Here is a 20,956-nt window from a genome sequence, read left to right as displayed (position 1 = left end):
TATGTGAAACTACCAAAGAAATAAAATTCCTGAACAACGACGTGTTGTCGCTAGTGCTCTCAAATTAGCTCAACAAAATACCTCATAGTGTGATTTCAAGCAGTGTGTCTTGTTCCATCACTTAACAGATGGTTGCAATGCAATCACATTTAATCCAGCGCTTTAATTTCATGCCTCTAACTGAATCATCACTCAATATTACTAATATTCGTGTGTAATTAGCAACCGAATTTGTATCAGCTGTATTACAACAAAATCCTTTTTCTCTTTCATAGCGTTTATAATTTTTTTATTTTGTTTGTTTGTAGTTAAGCACAAAGCTGTGCTATGTCCACCACGGGTATCAAAACCAGGGTTCTAACGTTGTACTTCCTCTGACATATCTTTTTGGCACTGGGGTTTGATAGATTCTTAATTGCATACGAGAAAGTTATCGCTGCTTATACTGGTTTTTGTATTTGTACGAAACGGCTGGCCTGTAAGTCTGTGTGATTTTAGGATGGTCAGAGTGCACTCAGTTGAGTACATTGTAAAAAAAAAAAAAGAACTTGAAAGGTATGTAAATTTAAAAATGTTCAGAGTAGGTGATGAAATCTATCACTTGTTTAATTATATATCCATATTTGTTTTTGTTTTGCTATTGCTGCAAGCAGGCGCTACCATATCTGAATATTTATTTATGATACAAATAGTGCCAGGTCTTAAAAAAACATTCTGATAGGGTATTCTCTCGCCACTCTTTCAGGTTCCAGAACAGGGGAGACAAACTTATATTTATCAACATTCTTTAACACAGTACAAATAGTCCGTTGTGTTGTAGTTTTGTGCCTGACAATAAACAAACAATGTTAAAGTTCTTACGAAATAACTGTTTGGGTATCTAATTGCTTCAGAAATGAATATTGGTATTGAATATAATACTAAACTTGTAAATGAGGGTCAATAATTAGATGAATCACAAAATAAGAAACCTAATAGACAGATACTTTCTTCTTCATTAGTGTTGAAATTGGTGAGGCAAGCTTCAATGTATGGTATCATGGGAATATGAAGCAACTCATATTGGAAGTACGGTAGTGTTTGGTTTGACTTTTATAAATCTACGCGCGTAACCGTTCATAATTCTGAAATGCTAGATCAAAGGTTAAGCAGCTAGTCAATGGGCATACTCTTGGGCTATTCTTGTCTGATCGAAAATTGAGACTTGACCGTGGTTATTTCAGTAATTAAGGATGACCCTTCAGGGATAAAAAATATTTTTAGTGGCAATGCAAAAACTTTTCTTTTCCTTCTATCTGCGTCTAGTTCGAAATACAGATTCAAAATTGGGAGAACAATCTCATTGACAGAACAGTAACAATGGTAGACATATAACGATATATAAAGGCTTTTGTAGGTGATTAAAGATATGCTGTTTCTCAAACATTCTTTCACATTATTTAGTAATTGTTCATCTTACTGAGGGCTATATTGTTTAACTTGTGCAATGTTACTATGTCTTGTGCAAGTAACCCAATTAGTAATTTTATTGCGTTTGTCAGCATACGGTCAACAGTTACATGAAGTTACATTTCTGTTTAAAGTAATTACAAGAATAATAACCATTCGGCACTGATATGTAATTACTTTAACATGACCTGAGTTCTTCGTTGAGTGGTATCAGTATATTTCATTTTGTTTGTCAGTCTCTTCGTATTTTAGTTTATTTTGGCGTATTTTACCAATTGCTTTTATCAATGCCAAATTTCTTTCTACCGCTTATTTGTTTATTATAAGAACAAGGTTACTGAGTAAGTTATCAGTGTTGTGTCCATCGCGTGTATCTAAATCTCCCTTTTTTTAAGTCTCCAGGCTTAACACTGAAGTCTCGACTATGCATGATTTCAGTTTAGTGATCCGGGTGGCTAATTAGTAAATAAATTGCCGTGTCTCATTTGTTTTAGTTTTAGCACAAGTCCGTATGTTTGTTTTTGTAATTAAACACAAAGGCACATAATAGGCTATCAGTGCTCTGTCCACCACAAATATCGAAACACGGTTTCTATAGTTATGAGTCTGCAGATATATCACTGTGTCAATGGTGGGTGGCACAAGTCAGTATGTAGTAAATTCGTCTTTTGTATTGGAAGTAACATGAACAACGTTTTTTTTTATTTCAGGAATAAACCTGATGTTTTTATAGAAGAATAAAAAAGGTTTCACCCTATCAAACATTGGCCGTTAGTTAATAAAAACACATTTCATTAAAGTAGTTCTTGAGTGAAACTTTACATAGCTTTTCAGTAAAAGTCGACCTACGACAGCCCTGTTAGTATGAATGCAAAACTCCTTTTTAAATTCGGCAACTCCAACATAAAAAAGACCTGCTAAGATAAAAAATATATTTATATTATTTTAAAATCCTGTGAATTGGAAACACTAAAACATCTTTTAGGATTTCTATCCTTTGTGTTGTGGAATACATTGTAGATGGAAGAATTGATTAGAAATGTGTATATAATAGAATGAGTTGTTGTGTCTTCACAACTCAAACAGTTATTGGAAAACAGGGGTTTGTTATATTCGATCTATGACAACAATTGAGATCCTTTTCCTGTGAAACAAGTGTCAGGTAATCATGTGAAGTGACAATTAAATACAATCAATGGATATTTTGTTCATATTAATTTCACAGTTGGCATCATGGAGCATAAATACCCTTACAAAATATATTAAGTGAAACAACTATTAGTTGATCATTTATGTCAATTGACAATTAAAGGCAATTAGCTGATATTTCGTATTCAGAGTTGGTATAATAGAGTGCAAATGTATTTTTAAATGGAACGAGATATGGAATACATATCAAAGCATGTCACTCATAACTAATTATCTTTATTATTGAAGATGTGTATAAATTCATCTAGTGGAAGTTATTACATAATATGAAGTTATGGTTTTTAAATATCTATGCTTTTAGGACAATATTTAAGTGTTTTTATTTTTATTCACCACATGTGTTAAAATTTATTTTAACTCTCAATGTAAAGTTAATTAGTGTGTAAGTTGATGTAGTGTGTGTGTGACATGCACGCACGTGTCTTTAGTGCTAATTGTAATTTAAATAAAATTTAATTGTAAATATTTAATGATTAAACCTTTTTTTCACGAAGCTAATTTGACACATAAACATTCCTGCACATTAAATTTGAGTATAGCGAAAATCTCGACAGAAGCTTCTATTTACAAAACGCATGTGTTTATCATAATATTGAAATCTAATGAAATCGCTAACTTCTCATTAAATATTTAATACCTGACTAGATAGGATAGAAAGGAAGATACCTTAAAAAAGGTTGTTCTATCTCCATCAGAAAAGAGTTTAATAGAAAGTTACACATCAAACTAAGAGATATTTATTAACGAATTTATTTTGCGTAGTTCCCTGCTGGTCTACGGAATTACAACGTTAAAATCAGGGACTCAATTTCTCTCGGTGGATTCAGCAGATAGCTTTAATGTGGCTCTGATATAAGAAAAACATACACACACATTTTGCGTGATTGCATATCTCAGATATGATATTAAAACATAACATCCCTATGTATTGTTGAAAACATTAGACTTTGATAAAAAAGAAACTAACTGATAGTACGATACAGAATAGATTAAAGAACACGTCTGTCTATCTGCTTTCCCACATTATATATATATATTACTATGTGTGTGTGTGATTTTCATTCAGCAAAGTTACATCGGGTTATTTGCTGTGTCCACCGAGGAAAATCAAACCCCTTATTTCAGTGTTGTAAATCCGTAGGCTTACCGCTGTACCAGCTGTACATATCAGTGATGACGAAAAACCCACTTGTGAAGAAAAACATATGTGTATACATATGTGTGTGCACTAGTGGACACTGTGTACACATATACAAACACACATACATACACACACATATATTTATATAAATTATTTCACCTACCTAAGGAAAAAGACACACTTAGCTATCTAAAAAAATGTATCAATGTAGCCTATCGAACTGTATGAAAAATAATATTTATTCTAAATAACAGGAAGACACAGTCATTAAGTTTCCAAACCTCATCAACTCGATGAAATTTACATAAGAAACAATGAGACAGAGACAAAATTCACAGAAGTAAACATACAACTTATTTTATTTTTAAAACAAATAACAAATATTACCAAAATTTGCAATACTGACATTTTAATACAAACCATACTAACCATTATTCATTTCAATATTAGATTTTCGTTTCTACAGCAACTAATATGATAAATGATTTCATCAAAAATTTACTTTGGTATTTATAATTGATATCTATAACGGCATTAATACTATACATAGGGTCAAATTTTCGTATTACATAAGCCTGCAATTGTTTTATTATTTTTTTTACACGTTCTACAGCAATTCCTGTACGCTGGATCCGAAAATATCGATTTTTCTCCATCACGTACAATTTTTTCACAAAACGTCATTGGTACTTTTTTTGTAATAAATTAAATATTATGTTAATATTTGTACTCGTTTCAGCTTATATATATTTGAAATATATGTAACTTATATTGTTAAATGTGAACTGCGCATGCCCAGTTGTTTTCTAAATTTGTAGAAGATTCTCGAGCGTAAGAATCAACATTGTACGATGTGTGTATGTAATACTAGTGACTGACAGTATTGTTGCGAAGAGAACTTTCGAGAACGTCTCCTAAAATCGCTTATAAATCAAAGTGCCAAGAGACAAAATAATAATGTTTTTCCGCTACAGTCAGTATATTATAGGTCTTGGATGCTATAATTGTGATTATAACTTATTAATCAGAAAACTACAGAATTTGACTAGAAACGTTTATAGATTTTGAGCATCATAAGCCTTTCAACTTTAGAGAATTAATTTAGGACGCTAGTAGTTCTCTGAGGACATTAGATATCTTCTTCAGTAATAAATGAGCTTATAAACAGCGTAAAGCCAGCCAAGAATAAAGCTAGTCAAGTATCCCGTCAAGAGAAGTTTAACAATATCAACTCAGAATTAATTCGTTTGTCGGGGAGCCGGACCGTCGATAAAATATTCAGTTTCAGACTAGATAGAAGTGTAAATATTGTTTGTGAGTTTGTAAAAAGAGTGCATATAAACCATTATTTGTTATAACCATTATTATAACTTGTATTGTTATTTGTATATTAAAATATATTTGTGTATCAATCTTATTGGCAAATATTTTAAATTTGATACACGTTGACACTCAATTAAAATTTTGACGACCACTGGCTATAGTGCATTTCTTTCGAGAAATGGCGACGTAAGGGTCTTATGGACCGTTCTAGAACACACGAGAAACACACTGCCAGTATATAAACGTTAAAAGGCCTCATGACATGTCATTTCTGGATAGTATGTATTTGTGCTTGCACCAAGATATTATTTTTTAAATATTACTTATTCATCTCTATGGCAACAGGAAGTTCTACAAACCACCGAAATATATTTAATATGTTTGTGGCAACTTTGTTGTATATTTGATCTAACTAAGGCTTTTTTCTTCGTAATTTATACGAAACCTTTAAGAGATAGAAAAAATTGAATATTGTTTTCAAAATCTCTGTAGGTGAGTTGTGGAAAAACTGTTATTAAAACCAATTGTTTTTTTGTTTTGAATTTCCCGCAAAGCTACTCGAGGGTTATCTGTGTTAGCCGTCCCTAATTTAGCAGTGTAAAACTAGAGGAAAGGCAGCAAGTCATCACTACTCTTGGGCTACTCTTTTACCAACGAATGGTGGGATTGACCGTCACATTATAACCTCCCCACAGCTGAAAGGGCGAACATGTTTGGTGCGACGGGGATTCCAACCCGCGACCATCAGATTACGAATCGAACGCCTTAACCCACCTGGTCATGACGGGCCGTATTAAAAACTATGGTAAAATCATTTACGTCACAACTGGACATTGATTCATAATGGAAAGTATTGCTCGCTCAGGAAGGATGCATAACACAATATTTTGGCCTCTCGATATCTCAAGCTAACTTATTAGATGTTAACTCATGGCTGGATAATTGATTAAGTGGGCTTGGCTACCTCTTTTATACGTTACCTTTCTAATGTAATAATTGTGGTTTATCGTATATTAACTCTTCGTTTCACTGTATTAAATCAGTTCTTTTGATATGAAATGATGTATAATATTTGCAGCTAGTAAGTTGCAATTGTAATATTTCACAACAACTCGTGATAGTTCCTATAGCTATAATGTTTCTACTGAGAACAGCAACATCCTGGATCACTTACTATTTAGACTGACATCCACTTGACGATTTGACATCTCAATGTATAAGTTATTTCAGTCCCTTTTATGTCAAAATACTTCTTAACTGTTTCTTTATGAGATGTCATTTTCCTCATGACATTATGCTGAGATGCTATATATTTTCCGCTGATCTTTGTACTCTAGTACGCCTTTAAATATGATTACTAATGATGGAATATTGATTTTAAAATTACTTTTCAGGTTTTAGCTGGCGAGAATTGTCGTTAAAATGTTATCTGAAATTAATAGTTGAATATTTGTTGTTTCAACCCGAGCTGTGTTTTGTATGAATAATTCTTCAGTTTATTAGTCTTTTCCTTGACACTTTTTTCTTATGCTTGACACACGAGTTCATAGTGAGAAAAGTGTTAAAACTTTTCACGTAAAGGACAGGAATACGAAACTAGATTACAAATTACAATGTAGATATATATACAAATTGTTACGATGCCACACGTAACTATCGGTTATTCGCACGCGCGCTCTTTTTAACAGTTTTTTCTTGTATTTTACATAAAAATTCTAAAGTTTCCGTTAGAAGGACAAAGACGTGTTTTTGAAAAGTTTGGTTTGAAGGACCATTTCAGTCAGAGGATTTCTTTACCGAGCTTGAAAGAGATTTTTATTAAGATATTAATTGTAAGTTTATCTATTAATAGTTTTTTTTTCGTTTACGACCCTAATGAGTTTGTAAGTTTAAAAGTTAGTCTTACCTTTTGCAAGCATTGTGGTGTTTGAAAACTCTAATAGTGGTATTGACTGCCACATTTTAACAGGGATTCGACCCCGCGATCCTTTGACTCTGTGTTGAGGGCCTTAACTACAAGTCCATACTGAGCCTGTTTTATGTTATACTATATAATATACCTATAAAACTGCAAAGTTTTCTTTTTATTTATTATACATAACAATAATATGGAATCCTAACAACGTCTTTGTATGTGACTGTGAAAGTAGTTCATAACACAACAACCACAAATAATTTAATTTATATTAAGTGATGTTTTGTATTATAATTTATCCAGGACGAGTTTCCAATTTATTACTTTACGTATGTTAATATATTACGATTTCAAATAGCCAGAAATTTGAATTTAGAAGCTAATATAATGTGGATATGTTTGAAATTTATAATATTTGCCAATAACATTGATACACAATTTTTTTCTCAATACAAATATATTTTAATATAGAAACAAAAATACAATTTATAATGGTTATTAAAAATAAAAATTTGTATGCAAAAGTTTAAGAAACTTGGAAACGATATTAAATCTTCTATATCGTCTGGAACTGCATATTTTATCGACAGTTCATGAGGAGAGAATAAATTATATGTTAATATCCCAGTACACTTGTTTTGACGGCTGAAAAGAAGCTTACTTATTCACAAGCGAGCTCTTTTTCCCGAAGAAAGTATCTAATATCCTCGAAGAAATACCTAAGTTCATTGAAGTTTGTAATGTTCGAATTCTATAAATTTTTCTTGTAAAATATCTGTAGTTTTCCGATTAATAAAACGAAACAAGACGCAGATCTATACAAAGATCTAATAACTCATAGTTAACAATACAAATAAAAATACTTCAATAACAAAATACAAAGCAATAAAATACAACGGTTAACTGACTGTCCGTACTTTCAAATTTTAAATAAAAACATGACTAGCAAAATATAATGAAATCTTCAGTAGAAAAAAAATAAAACCTTTTGGTCTGCGAGCTTCCCCTTGTAAGTTAGGCTGACTGAAACAAAAAAACTACTAAAAAATAACCCTAAGTCAATAAGACCAACAATCACAAAACCCCCACTTTACTAAATATGGTTCACAGAATAAAACTAACTCTACAACTCTGAATCACTGGTGTGAACTTTATGGCGTTCGTTCTCGGTAAAAGTTAAATTAAACAATAACCTAAATATTGTCTACGAAATTTGAACGTCTTATGCAGAAAGAAAATTTTAAAAGTGACCTCGAAATAAGATGAAAAGAAACTAGATGTAGAAAGTAGTTTAAGAGTTATTACCTAGTTAAACAAAAGGAAGATATTAGCTTCTGTTGAACATGTTAACGGAATAAAAATATACGAAAATCTTTATAAATTTGTGTTAGTTCTGTATCAAATAGCTCTGATTCTAGTGAAATATCTTATTTGCTGTCTTAAGCCTCAACACTGTTTTAAATATGCCAATAAACTCCCGAGTTCCTGACACGAGAAAACAGTGATTTGTGTTTGCAATATTAGCTTGTATTGAAGGTCGAGGGCGATTCCGTTTCCTACTGTTATTTGATTGGCCAACAAGAATAACACAGTTTTTTAATTAAAAACAACATTCTTATTTCTCCGAGATAATCAGGAAACCGGTTTTTAATATTCACAAACCTAATTCACCCCTTGATTAAGTAAAATGAAAATTAGTAATTCACTGGATCATTACTACACCCATATATTTAACTACGAAAAACCAAAAAAACCCTTGAAATGTTTACTTTTTAACTTAACGGGTGAGAACAACACTACACCTACATACTACATTATCATAAACCTACTGATAATGATTGAATTTTTGAGAAAAGTTGCCTTGCAGACAATTGATAATGATATTGTAATCCCATTGGCCTGTACAGTATGCATAGTTTAATAATCTATGGATAAAAATGCAACACTTTAGAATCAAAGCATTTTACGCTGAGTATGGAGAAATAAACAAGACATATGTACAACGGTTTTAAAACCACTTATATTTTTCTTGGTAAACCGTTCACATTTCTTATTAATGACAAATCAAAATAATTTTAACAGCACAATAATAGTTGTAACCTGTAAACTTTATTAATTACACAAGTGGATTTTTTTTTTGCATAATGCATTCATCACAAGAAAAGTAAAAAATTACATAAATTAAAAAGCCAGATAATTATGAGTTCAAATGGAAACTACCCTAATTACATTTCTGAAAAGTATTAGTTAATGCAGTTTTCATAAAAATTAATCACAATCTATACTTAATAACAACAATCACAATTAGGAAAAATAAATTTTTGATGTAAAATACGAGGTATGATTAATAAATAGATCTTGGAGACCCATAAGAAATAATGAAACGTAACAAAAATGTTCAGATTGATGGATGCGATAACTTATTTTGTTTTGCTTAATGTAATGGCCAGGGGAGTTAAGGCGTTCGACTCGTAATCTGAGGGTCGCAGGTTCGAATCCCCGTCACACCAAATATGCTCGCCCTTTCAGCGGTTGGAGTGTTGTAATGTGACGGTCACTCCCACCATTAGTTGGTAAAAGAGTAGCCCAAGAGTTGGCAGTGGGTGGTGATGACTAACTGGCTTTCCTCTAGTCTTACACTGCTAAATTAGGGACGGCTAGCGCAGATAGCCCTTGTGTAGCTTTGAGCGAAATTAAAAAAACAAACAAGCTTAATGTAAATTATCTCTGATATAAAACAATTATCATATAAAATATTGTCTGTAATAATATAATCGTAATATAGTTGGATGTGAATGAATAAATATGACTACAAAATTGTTTTCAGTTAATTTACATTTAACTGTTTTATGAATTACCGTGTTTCAACAGGTATAAATACATAAACGTCATATGGTTCTGTTGTCACTGGCTGGCCATGAGCAACTCCTCTTACAATCCCTTTATTTATGCTATATATAACGTGAGTATGTTTATTCCAGAAATTATCAAATTGAATGAAATACTTTTCCTCAGTCCCGATCGAACATTTTATAAGATTGTGTAATGGGTTAAGTTTTTTCTCATCTGAGAAATTTAGTTTAATTTCATTAAATGATTTTTATAAGTATTAAAGTGTATCTTATAAATAAGGCATAATTTTAGTTCTTGTTATAAAAATTTAAAATCTGGTAAATATTTATTGCTTGCTTAATTGGACTAATTCTTATCTATCCGCAAAACTCCTTCCATAGTTAATGTCTAATTTAGATGAAACTTCGCATGCTCCTTAACATCATAAAAGGAAGTTCCTAACAAAGTTTCTTTACAGTTGGATCTCTTATTTAAAAAAAAATGTAAATTGTAATTTTTTTCCATTTTAATAATTTTCATTAATTTTGTAAAATTATTATTGTCAACGAATTTTTTAATTATTTTTTAAAATAAATTTCTAAAATTGTTGTAAAGCGAGTTTAATTCAGAATTTCAAAGTGACTTCCTCTAGTGGAGAATCATTGTGACATTTCAGACGAAAATCGACTTTTTTTTCTGAGAAATGCAAACGTACGCTGCGTGATTAATTTGTAAATCACGATGCCAAAAATTATCAAACGGAAAAGTGACTTATCATGGAAAAAGTCTGAAATTTTAAAGAAAAAATGAAACTTCAGGGTGCAAGTTACAGAAAGAAAAAGATAGGCTTAATCACCAAGTTATGAAGTAAGATCCAATGAAAAGAAGCCAGTAATAAACACGAAATACTGAAGCACTCCGTTCAGCTCGCCAAGATCCTGGTCGAACAGTTGCACATACAGCGGCGTTTATACTAGTTTGATAATAATTGATAATTGTTTAGAGAAAATGTATACTTCTACTACTCGATACAGAAAGCTTTTGAACCAAAAAATAGAATGTAGGAAATATTTCGTCATTCTGTTGGGTTTTAAGATATATTAATTAGTTTTAATATTTATTAAACTACTTTTCTCTTTTACAATTTCAAATGTATTAAATTTGTTTTGTTTCCAATCTTTTAATGTGTCATGAAGCTTAATTTAGATGACGAAGTAACACAAGAAAGTAGTAATTATTTATTAAGATATATAGGAATAATTGGAATACTTAAATAAATGCAACTTTCTTAAGTTTTATCCGTTGTTTTGGTTGATTTTATTAAGAACACAAAAATGTTTTTATAAATGTTAAGTGATGTATCGGTATATTATTTAAGAACACAAAAAGGTTTTTATAAATGTTAGGTGATATATCGGTATATTATTTAACATTTTACCTCATTACCTTTCATACCAGTTCATATAAACTAAATGTGAGGTACAAAGTTTTGTTTACCCTTTTTATTGCCGAATTATGTATAAGCTGCAGAAGTTCAGTTTGATTTAATGTTTTTATTAATTTTAAAGTTTTCTTCCTAAACCGATGGTTTAGGGTACTGTAATTTATTTCATGTAATTTGTTCTGATAACCTTTTGTGTTAAAACATATATCTGATCAAATTCATTTATTCCATATATAGGTGGGCCCCATAAGAAGAACAACTAAATATAGACAGCCAGTATGTAAATTTTCTATTTCTTGATTTTTACATAAGGATTCCCAGAATTATTTACTGTTTTTTATCTCTTATTTAACATTACTTTTAAGTGAAAACAGTGCTTACTGACGATATCTAATAGTAAAATAGTGTCCAAAAATAAATATGATATTATTTGTAGCACCGATGAGTTTTTTCATTTTTATGATATATTTTTTCCCATTAATAAGGAACAGTTTTTCACCTATATATTTAATCATCAGAGGGATACGTTTCTTAGTTGAACATCATATTGCTATTAAATCAGTAATTGGATCAAATAAATAAAATTTTTAGCGTGATGTTTGAAATATAATATAGTTTTTTTATTTAATAATCCATCTTCAGTATCAGACATTCAGTTATTTCTACCGTCGAGAGCTAAAAGATTTATTTTATACATCTGTTTTAAAAAATACGTTTGTATTAATAAAGGTGATAGAGAACAGTTATGCCCGTATTTCACGAGAAATTGAGGACCGGCATGGTCAGGTGGGTTAAAGCGTTCGACTCGCAATCTGAAAGTCGTAGATTCGAATCCCCGTCGCACCAAACATGCTCGCTCTTTCAGCTGTGGGAGCGTTATAATATGTTTCCAATGAGTGTGTTTTCTTATAGTAAAACCACAAACAGCTATCTGCTGAGCCCACCGAGGGGAATCGAACCGCTGATTGAACATTGTAAATCCGAAGACACACCGCTGTACTAGGGGAGGGCCTTAAAATATAATTATCAAACATTAACTAAAATCACTAACTTTTGGTATTCTAGATTCAGTTTGTTTGTTTGTTTTTTGAATTTCGCGCAAAGCTACTCGAGGGCTATCTGCGCTAGCCGTCCATAATTAAGCAGTGTAAGACTAGAAGGAAGGCAACTAGTCATCACCACCCACCGCCAACTCTTGGGCTACTCTTCTACCAACGGATAGTGGGATTGACTGTTACAATATAACGCTCCAACGGCTGACAGGGCGAGTATGTTTGGTGTGACGGGGATTTAAACCCGTGACCCTCAGATTATGATTCGAGTGCTTTAACCACCTGGCCATGCCAGCCCCATATAGATAGGAGCTTATTTCCCCATATTATTCAATATAAAATATGCAGTGTTTAAATAACGTACATTATTCAGTTCTTGATCGGTTTATGTTTTTATCAAAATAATACTTTCCTTATAAACTTATAAATTAAAAGAAACTATGAAGGAAAGTATGAATGTAATTTCCTTCAAATGTTAAACACGTAATTAATGATTTCACCAAGATGCTAATAGATATAGTTAGGTATGTGAGTATATTTTTCTTCAGTTTTAGCTTTTTTGAAATATAAGATATCTCATGGTTTTAGTCTTGCAATGTTTGAGCTAGCAGATAACACTGCATGACTTCTCATTCAAAGTATTTACAAATTATTATCGGTGATTGGTGTGCAAGTTTGTTAGTTTTGTAACTTGAGCAAAGCTACTCGAGAACAACTATCTGTTTTAGCTGTTCCAAATATAGAAGTGATGGACTAGGAACAAGGCAGTTGGTTAATTCTGTTTTTGGGTTACTATTTTACCAACATAAATTAGGATTAGCCAGAACATATAACGCTCTTGCAGCTGAAAATGCGAAGGGATTTGGTCAAATAACTCATATATTAAGCATAATATCAAGCCGAACGAGGTCCACGAAGTCTAAGAAAAGTTTCGTACACAAAAGTACGCAATAATGTTTCTCAACGTAATATTTTTAACATAACTCATAATGCAAAGTAAATAACTCGGACACTGCATGAATACGTTCTATACATCATTCTGTTTTCACTCTTTAATGTTATTACTTGTGTCGAAAACTAATATAGATGCTCATTAATTACATCTGAGAAACTCATTTTATATATATTATCATGTTTTTTAAAAGTGCACCTGATCAACAACGTAGTTTAATTTTGTGATAGTATTAGTAACATGTAACTTTAATTTGGAACTTATAATGCTAAAGCAAAAACGTTTAAAATATTTTTAGTTAAAGCGCTATGATAATTTAACTTCATAGGAATGTTGGTGTAAGTAATCAAAGCAACGTTTTTTATTTTTGTGAAAATACTTTAGCATTCAAGCTGTGTTACTTTTGTTAGGATGTCTGTTTTGTTTGTATGTACTTTAAATGCATTACGTGACCCTGTATCTCTTTAAAACACCTCGATTAGTCAGATGCGTTATCCAAAGTGTACCTGCAGCAACTCACTGAAAAAATTAGCGTAAGACAAAACAGCTGTTAATATGAGCTATATTTCATAAAAATAATTATAATATTTTGTATGCAGATCTGTCTGATTTTACTGCATTATATAAGTTCGTGATTTTAATTTTAATCAACTCTATAAAATAGAAAATCAATGTGTTGCAATTGATTAATTTATTTATCTCTTTTATACCTATTTTGAAAATTAGAATTAATTTTCTCATTGATTACAAAGAAATAAAGAAAGTATTATTCTTGTACTTTTTGGTTTGCACAAGGCTCCACAGTGGGCTAGCTGTGTTATGCCCACCAAAGGTATCGAAACCCAATTTGTAGCGTTATAAGTCCGTAGATATATCGCTGAGCCACTATAGGCAATAGTTCTAAGATGTTGAGTCTTGATTCATAACATTTAGCATATTAAAAATAGTACTTTCTTTAACATCCAAAAACTGGTCCTTTAATTCTAATAACTGCATATTGTAGTGGGTATTTTTGTTTAAATTTTCTTCGCTGTGTCTACCTGCGCTCTTTTAGTTAAAATTTCATTTTTTTTAATTTTATGTAAATATCAAGTATGTGTTGTTTACGTAGAAAATCACTCAAGTGAGCCTTTTAGTTCCTCTCACATTAGTTACTCACGGAACTATATCAATCATCACCTGTACTTTCTTCTGGGAAATATTTCATAATGTTGAACTTACTGTACAGAAATCAAAAACAGTATTTTCCATCGGAAGTTAGGTGATTCCCTCTCAGTATAAGTTTAAAGTAAAAATTACTTTCAGACATTGTTATTAGTAGTATATAATACCATGTTTTCATAGCGTGGGACAAAGTTTAACAGTCTGTTTCCTTAACTAGAAAATACAGTTCAAGATAACTCATAATTTATATTTCTCTCCATTAAAGGTGTCAGGATTTATATTACGCTTAAAAGTGACTGCTGTTTAATTGTACGTTAAAATAAAGTCCTCGCAGACCGGATGGCAGATTGTATATATCCTTAAAGATACAAGATAGTCTGTGGTTGAAAATGGAGCTGTCAGAACTTTGGTTGACGTCACCAAGTATTAGACACTCTGCGAGAAGCGATTGCTATAAGCAGTTAATCCTGTAAGGACCACATGGATGACATTTTTTTTGTTCTCACATTTAAAATACTTAACTGAAATGCATGAAAATTGGAACATACTTTCTACGCATGTGTTTATGCTTTAATTTTATTTACTTTACTCTTATATTTGTATCAGTTTATGTTTCAAAATTGTTACTTATACGTAAAAGTTCGACAAAACTTACAAAATGTACAGTGTTCTTATGTAAAAGCCGTTTACGGCTACAATAAATATAAAATGTTACATTTAATTATTTATTCGATTTTACACAAAGACCTATTTACAAGTATGAAACAAATAAATAAAACTAGTTTTAAAAATATTAATTAGAAAGGTTTATTATGTTTATCTAATTAGGTTTGACATGCTTTATTTTATTCTATTATTTATATTTGTTACTTCTCTTCACCAACTGAGGCACTGATGTAGCCGCGAAAATAGCACAAAACCCAAGAACAGTGAACTTTTTGACTGGTATTAATAAAAAGTACACTTTTATTCTAAATTGACGCTGATATAGACGATATTTTTCCAACTATATTTTTGGTCAAGCTCAAGTTTTAGTTCATAGTCGTATTTTGTTTTCAATAACTGAGAAGTTGTTTGAAAGTTTCAAATGTTACTAATACACAAATTAGCAGGCTTTTCTGTCAAACATATTTTGGTGTGAATGTGCTTTGTAGTCACTATAAGAAAAACCTATGCACTGGATAGGTGAAGTGGCGAAACAGGTCCGTCGACATATTTGAATTCTCCACTTCCATCACTGAAGGCCTAGGCCTTCGCTTGCCTCGACGCCCTCCAGACATTTACTGAATCTTATCAAATCTCGCAATAAGTATTAACTGAACGTTCTACTGACTCTGTAAGAAGAAATTTCTTAGCTATTTCAAAAATTTATTTGCGAGCAGGGTGAAGGGAGATAACTTATATCCCTGAACACCCCAGTTGGGAAAGTCGAATACCTTTCCTCAAAACTAAATACCTGCCATAGTATGTATAAAAAAGCGTTATTAGCTATCATTCATTTTTTCACATTCTATAGCCACAAAATATCAGATACAATAAATAAACCCCAAAATTGTTTAATTTCCAAGTCTAATTTCAGGCGAGGTTCAATTCAATCTATAATTTGGTCAAGTGTGTTATTGAGTTATACTAGTTTCAAAAGAATTGTACTCCTTATGAATACCTCTGAACACAGGTTAACCAACTATATGTTAGTTAGGTGAAGTTAGTGAAAAGTATCAAACATACTGTTGATGTGAACGTTTACAGATAACTTACTTTGAACAATTTTCGAAATAATACATGTATTCATTATAAACTTTCTTTCATTTAAATAGTTTGCCAAATTATAAGTCCTAGTGGCTAACCCTAAATATCCTTACCATATGATATAACACCAAAAGGTTATCATGAATAAAACAGCGTTTAGCACTTTTGAGAAATCATTCATTACTGTGATAAATTAACTCACTCAGTGTTGTTTACTTTAAAATGACATGGAATGTTTTATATCAAATTTCGTCTTGGCAATTGGTTTTATCTTAACTGAAGTTTAGATATGCTGTCCAACCTTCTTGCTTTAGTATCATACATACCTCTCAAGATAGATTATTCTTGAATTAATTATTCAGAGAAAAGGAATATCAATTGATAAACAAAACCGTGAATAAATCTACACTTTGAAATAGGTAGGAAAATTCTAAAAATAATTTGTATATGACTTTTCTTACAGAAAAAATCCATTGAAACTGTACATATATCAAACTTCAAACACTTTTTAAATTTTTCTTTCCAAATTACACTAAATAGATTTCACAAAATTACAAACTATTTGCTCTTAGATTCTCTTGAGTAAAAGCTATAGAATTAAAGACAATCACAAAGTTAGATATCACTTACCTAGATATTCTTTGGATAGATTTACAACAGAAATTATCAGTAAAGTCTGCCTCTAAACAAATAAGCTATGTTTTCATGAGGCCAGTGTTCCTAGGAACAGTGGAATGTATGAATGTACATTGTGGATGGAAATACAGTAACTCTGTGAACACAAATTACCTTCAGTCGTTTACAATATATGTGGGCTAATGTGTTAGCCCTGTGTAATAAAGTCACAGAGCCAATTCGTGAGATACGCTGATTTCTGTTCGAAAATTAAGCATTATTAGTTTGGACAGTGATTTTTCATAAAGAGGAATAAAGTCGCGTGTTGATCTATAACTATGGCCATTAAGCTATCCAGCTTCCTTCTAGAGTGGACATTACAATGGTAAATAAAATGGAGATAACCAAGAGTAGAGTTATCACTAGTGTTACTTCTATTATACCATATCTGAAAGTAAGTACGTATATGATGGCACTTCGCTGTTTGAGGTTTGTATTAGCCATCTTGATTCAATACAGACTGATCTGTTGGTTAAGTTATACTGATAAATCTATGGGACCAGATAGCTATACTAAATTATCATCAAATATCTATAGGTGATGCTTATCTTACTAAATACTGTCATGCTGTCTTTCCTGAAGCACTAGAGATGTAACTAGTACTAAAGTGCAGTGATGATAAAAAAGATAATTATATAGCCTTCAGATAATGCTTAATCCTTTCTAGTAGTGGTTATCAGGAAGAAGGTTATGCCAAAATTTTATGTGGTTTTCATATAGATTAATGTATTACCTCCCATTGATTTATTTCATTCCTATAGATGGACAAATGTCTGGATGCATTGGAAAATGTTCAATGATTCAACATTTTAACACCGGAATTTAAATATTAGTACATTAAAGAAGATCATGATATTAGAAACTATTTTCAGTACTCAACAAACCATTGGCCTATATAATACTCCCAACACATTAAATAAATAAATGAGACTTATGGTGGAAGAGCTGTAATAGACAGAATGCTGGTTGTATATAAATGACATTTTGGTAGTTTTGCCACGCATTCATGTTTTCTTCCAAAACTCTTAGCTTAATAAAATGGAAAGTTTAAAGCAGAAACCAATAAAGTTTATATTTACCCATAAGTAGGTAGAAGTTCTTAATGACAGTGTGAAGAATTTTAGGATCTATGTTGACCTTGTAAAGATCTCAGCAGTTCTTGACAGGACCATGACTAAAGAAGGAATTTGTAATTTTCTGTTTTATGTCATATTGCTGACCATTTTAAGCCAACTTTTCAGGATTATTGCCTTATTACCTGGTCTCACTAGCGACAATATACATTTTAGATAGACCAAGGAGTGTAAACAATAATTCATGATCTTAAAATGTGCTTTGGTGGAAGATCCCAGGTTGGTTAGTCTGCACTGCTTCTCAATGTAGATCATGATTTGTCCATTGATCAATATTTCAACATAATTCATAGTTGATTTATTTGTGGATCACTGGATATCTCAATTCTGCAAACCAGAAAAAATCACGCAAATCTGTAGTTAGACTTGTACACAGCGTTAAGTGTGGTGAAACGGCACAATGAGCCTTATACCCCATTCTGATGCCGAGAAAAGACGTTGAGTTTAATAGTTTATAACTGACAGCAAGTAATTACATTATAAACATCAAGACGAAGCTAATAGTAGGAGCTAATTACTTTATCATGGTATATTTACATCTAGGAGTTTATGTGATGGTGTGTGAAATTTAAGATACAGATCCATACACGCGCTATATATATATGGGTGTTTGTGTATCAGTTTGTGGTGTTTGTGGCATCTTAAACAAAATCATCTATGTGTATTGTATGGCACATATAAATCAATTACTGATAATACAACTTTCAAGTAACATATAAATAAAAATAAGGGATTTGGTTTAGATGTTAAGAACCTGAGGTATAAAATTTACTGTGCCTACTGGACTGTAAAACATTGTTTTATGTTACAGTGTGTTCAACATTTTCATTCATTCTGGTGAAAGAATGGTTCAGTTTTGACAAAGAAATATTTGCCAAGTACTAGAATTTCAGGGAAGTGTTAAGAGTAGTGGCGAGACTTATACTAACCTTGGAAGAAAACACATTTCAACCCATTGTTTTTGTAAATAGTAGCAAATAAATTTTGATTGGATTGAAACATTTGTGAGTGTGAGAACTTACCTATTGAAAGTGAAATTCATAAGCGGTAGCTAAGTTGATACCAAATACAGTTATTTATATTGAAGAATATGAGAAGTATACAATTTTATTGAATATTTTCTCAACACTTTTTCAATATAAGGTGAAGTTCAAATCTATGAAATTACAAAATGTAAGTAGATAACCAGAGGTAAGATTTAACAGCCATGTGGTATTACTTCATAATCACCCTTAGCCAAGCTAAACATGTACCTGAATGGGGTTTCAAAAAAGATGTTGGTGTTAATGAAGTTCTATAAGCACAAAATAAGGGTCAGTATCTTCAATGACTAGCCTCTTTTGTTTACTTGTGTAGGAACCAGAGTCTACAGTTTTGACCACTATTTTTTTCCATTCTTCCTATGTTCTATAACAAACAGATGGTGATGAATTAAATGCAGCTGGGTTCTAAATCAGTTGTTTGGTGTTTTCATGGCACTATCAGTAGTGAAGAGCATAGATGTTGGTCAGTCAGAAGAAAAAATGACAAATGGGGAACCAGAACATCCTCAGGATAAAGGCATACATGTTGGAATAGCAAATCTACAGATGAGTGCATATAATCCCGTAGAAATGCCATCTGACCATGACAAAATGTTACCACTCTATTCCTAATGGAATTTATAGGACAAAGGATTGTCGAAACTGGGCCATTAAAAGTTTTACCATATTATCAAATTTTTATCTGATCTTGCATTTTAATCCTGATTTTGTCTATTTATCGTATTAAAGTCCCTGATTATTTTGTTTTCAACTAGTCAGTTGTGTTTATTTTCATTCTGCTCGTAGCATGATAACTTACTGTACTACAATAGAAGGATATTTTAGTGACAGTTTTCTCTTTGATTATCTTGAAAATGGTTTAACTATCCAGCCAATCTCTCAAAAATCCAGACTTGCTTACAACTCAGCAGAGCCAATGGATAAAAATGTATTGCTGAATGGTGCATCGGACATAAGAAGACTGGTCAAGACCACCAATGTAATGGTTTTGAAATCTTAAAGTTGCCCCACCTAGTTACTGACAAACTGATAACTATTGAGGAACTGGAAGAGGCTCCTGCTTTTTCAACAACATTATCAACAAGAGAACAGAAATTAACACTCAGTTTACTCACCACATAAACAGTAAATTGTAACACCGCCCAAGCCACAACCAATAAAAACATCAAAAAGCCAAGAAAAGATGATAAAGTATACTATTTACACTCCATCTTCTTGGGTATGTATTGAGACCTCCAGATTCTTAAGCCCAATAAAGCTTTCTAGATCTAAAGTCCTTGAAAAGATCTTTTGAGTAGCAGGACATTTTACTGAGACCTACCACTTCAGAAGTGCGAACCATTACTCTCCAAATATTGCGAAAGACCATCATAACAACTCTATGTATCATAGCGCATCAACAATGAATACTGTGTAAACATCCCTGTGAATTCCTACACTCTTGAACAAGATAAAAAAATATCACATGCTTTAGTGTTTAAAGCGCCATTGCCAGGATCAACTAGCCAATCGGACAGAAACATAGGCACTTTACAACCAGAAGAAAGACTATACGTTGAAAACATCAGAAGTCTACTTTGCAGTTGGAGGAAGAAGCGCACTGTCTCAGATGAACTAACTGGTTGAAACTCATAAAGCCCTTGTGAGGATCTGAAAGATTATCAGTCAGATTAGTATGGTTTACCATATATCAGCTGCAGCTGTAGAAAACCTACTTTCGGGGCTTTAGTGAGTAAATATTTCCTTACTGTATTAATTTATTCATTTTTGTTGTATTTTGTGGAATTCTGTATGTTTCGATTGACCTTGTAAATGTGATTTTATTGAGTATCTTGTAGATCCTGTATTTTGTGTATATGTATATTTTGATTTATG

The 20,956-nt window shown here is 31.7% G+C and overlaps 1 pseudogene across 1 annotated transcript in view; it reads left to right on the top strand.

The window, feature by feature from the left end:
- Positions 1-20,956, top strand: part of LOC143251642 (tachykinin-like peptides receptor 99D) — a 62,215-nt pseudogene that overhangs the window by 32,888 nt on the left and 8,371 nt on the right. The window contains exons 3-4 of the transcript XR_013028633.1: positions 9,909-9,999; positions 11,551-11,589. The product of XR_013028633.1 is annotated as a tachykinin-like peptides receptor 99D (transcript). The remainder of the gene's footprint in view (positions 1-9,908; positions 10,000-11,550; positions 11,590-20,956) is intronic.

Source organism: Tachypleus tridentatus, chromosome 6 (genome assembly GCF_004210375.1).
Source record: "Tachypleus tridentatus isolate NWPU-2018 chromosome 6, ASM421037v1, whole genome shotgun sequence".
Lineage (NCBI taxonomy): Eukaryota > Metazoa > Arthropoda > Merostomata > Xiphosura > Limulidae > Tachypleus > Tachypleus tridentatus.
This window is presented reverse-complemented; position numbering and strand designations above follow the sequence as displayed.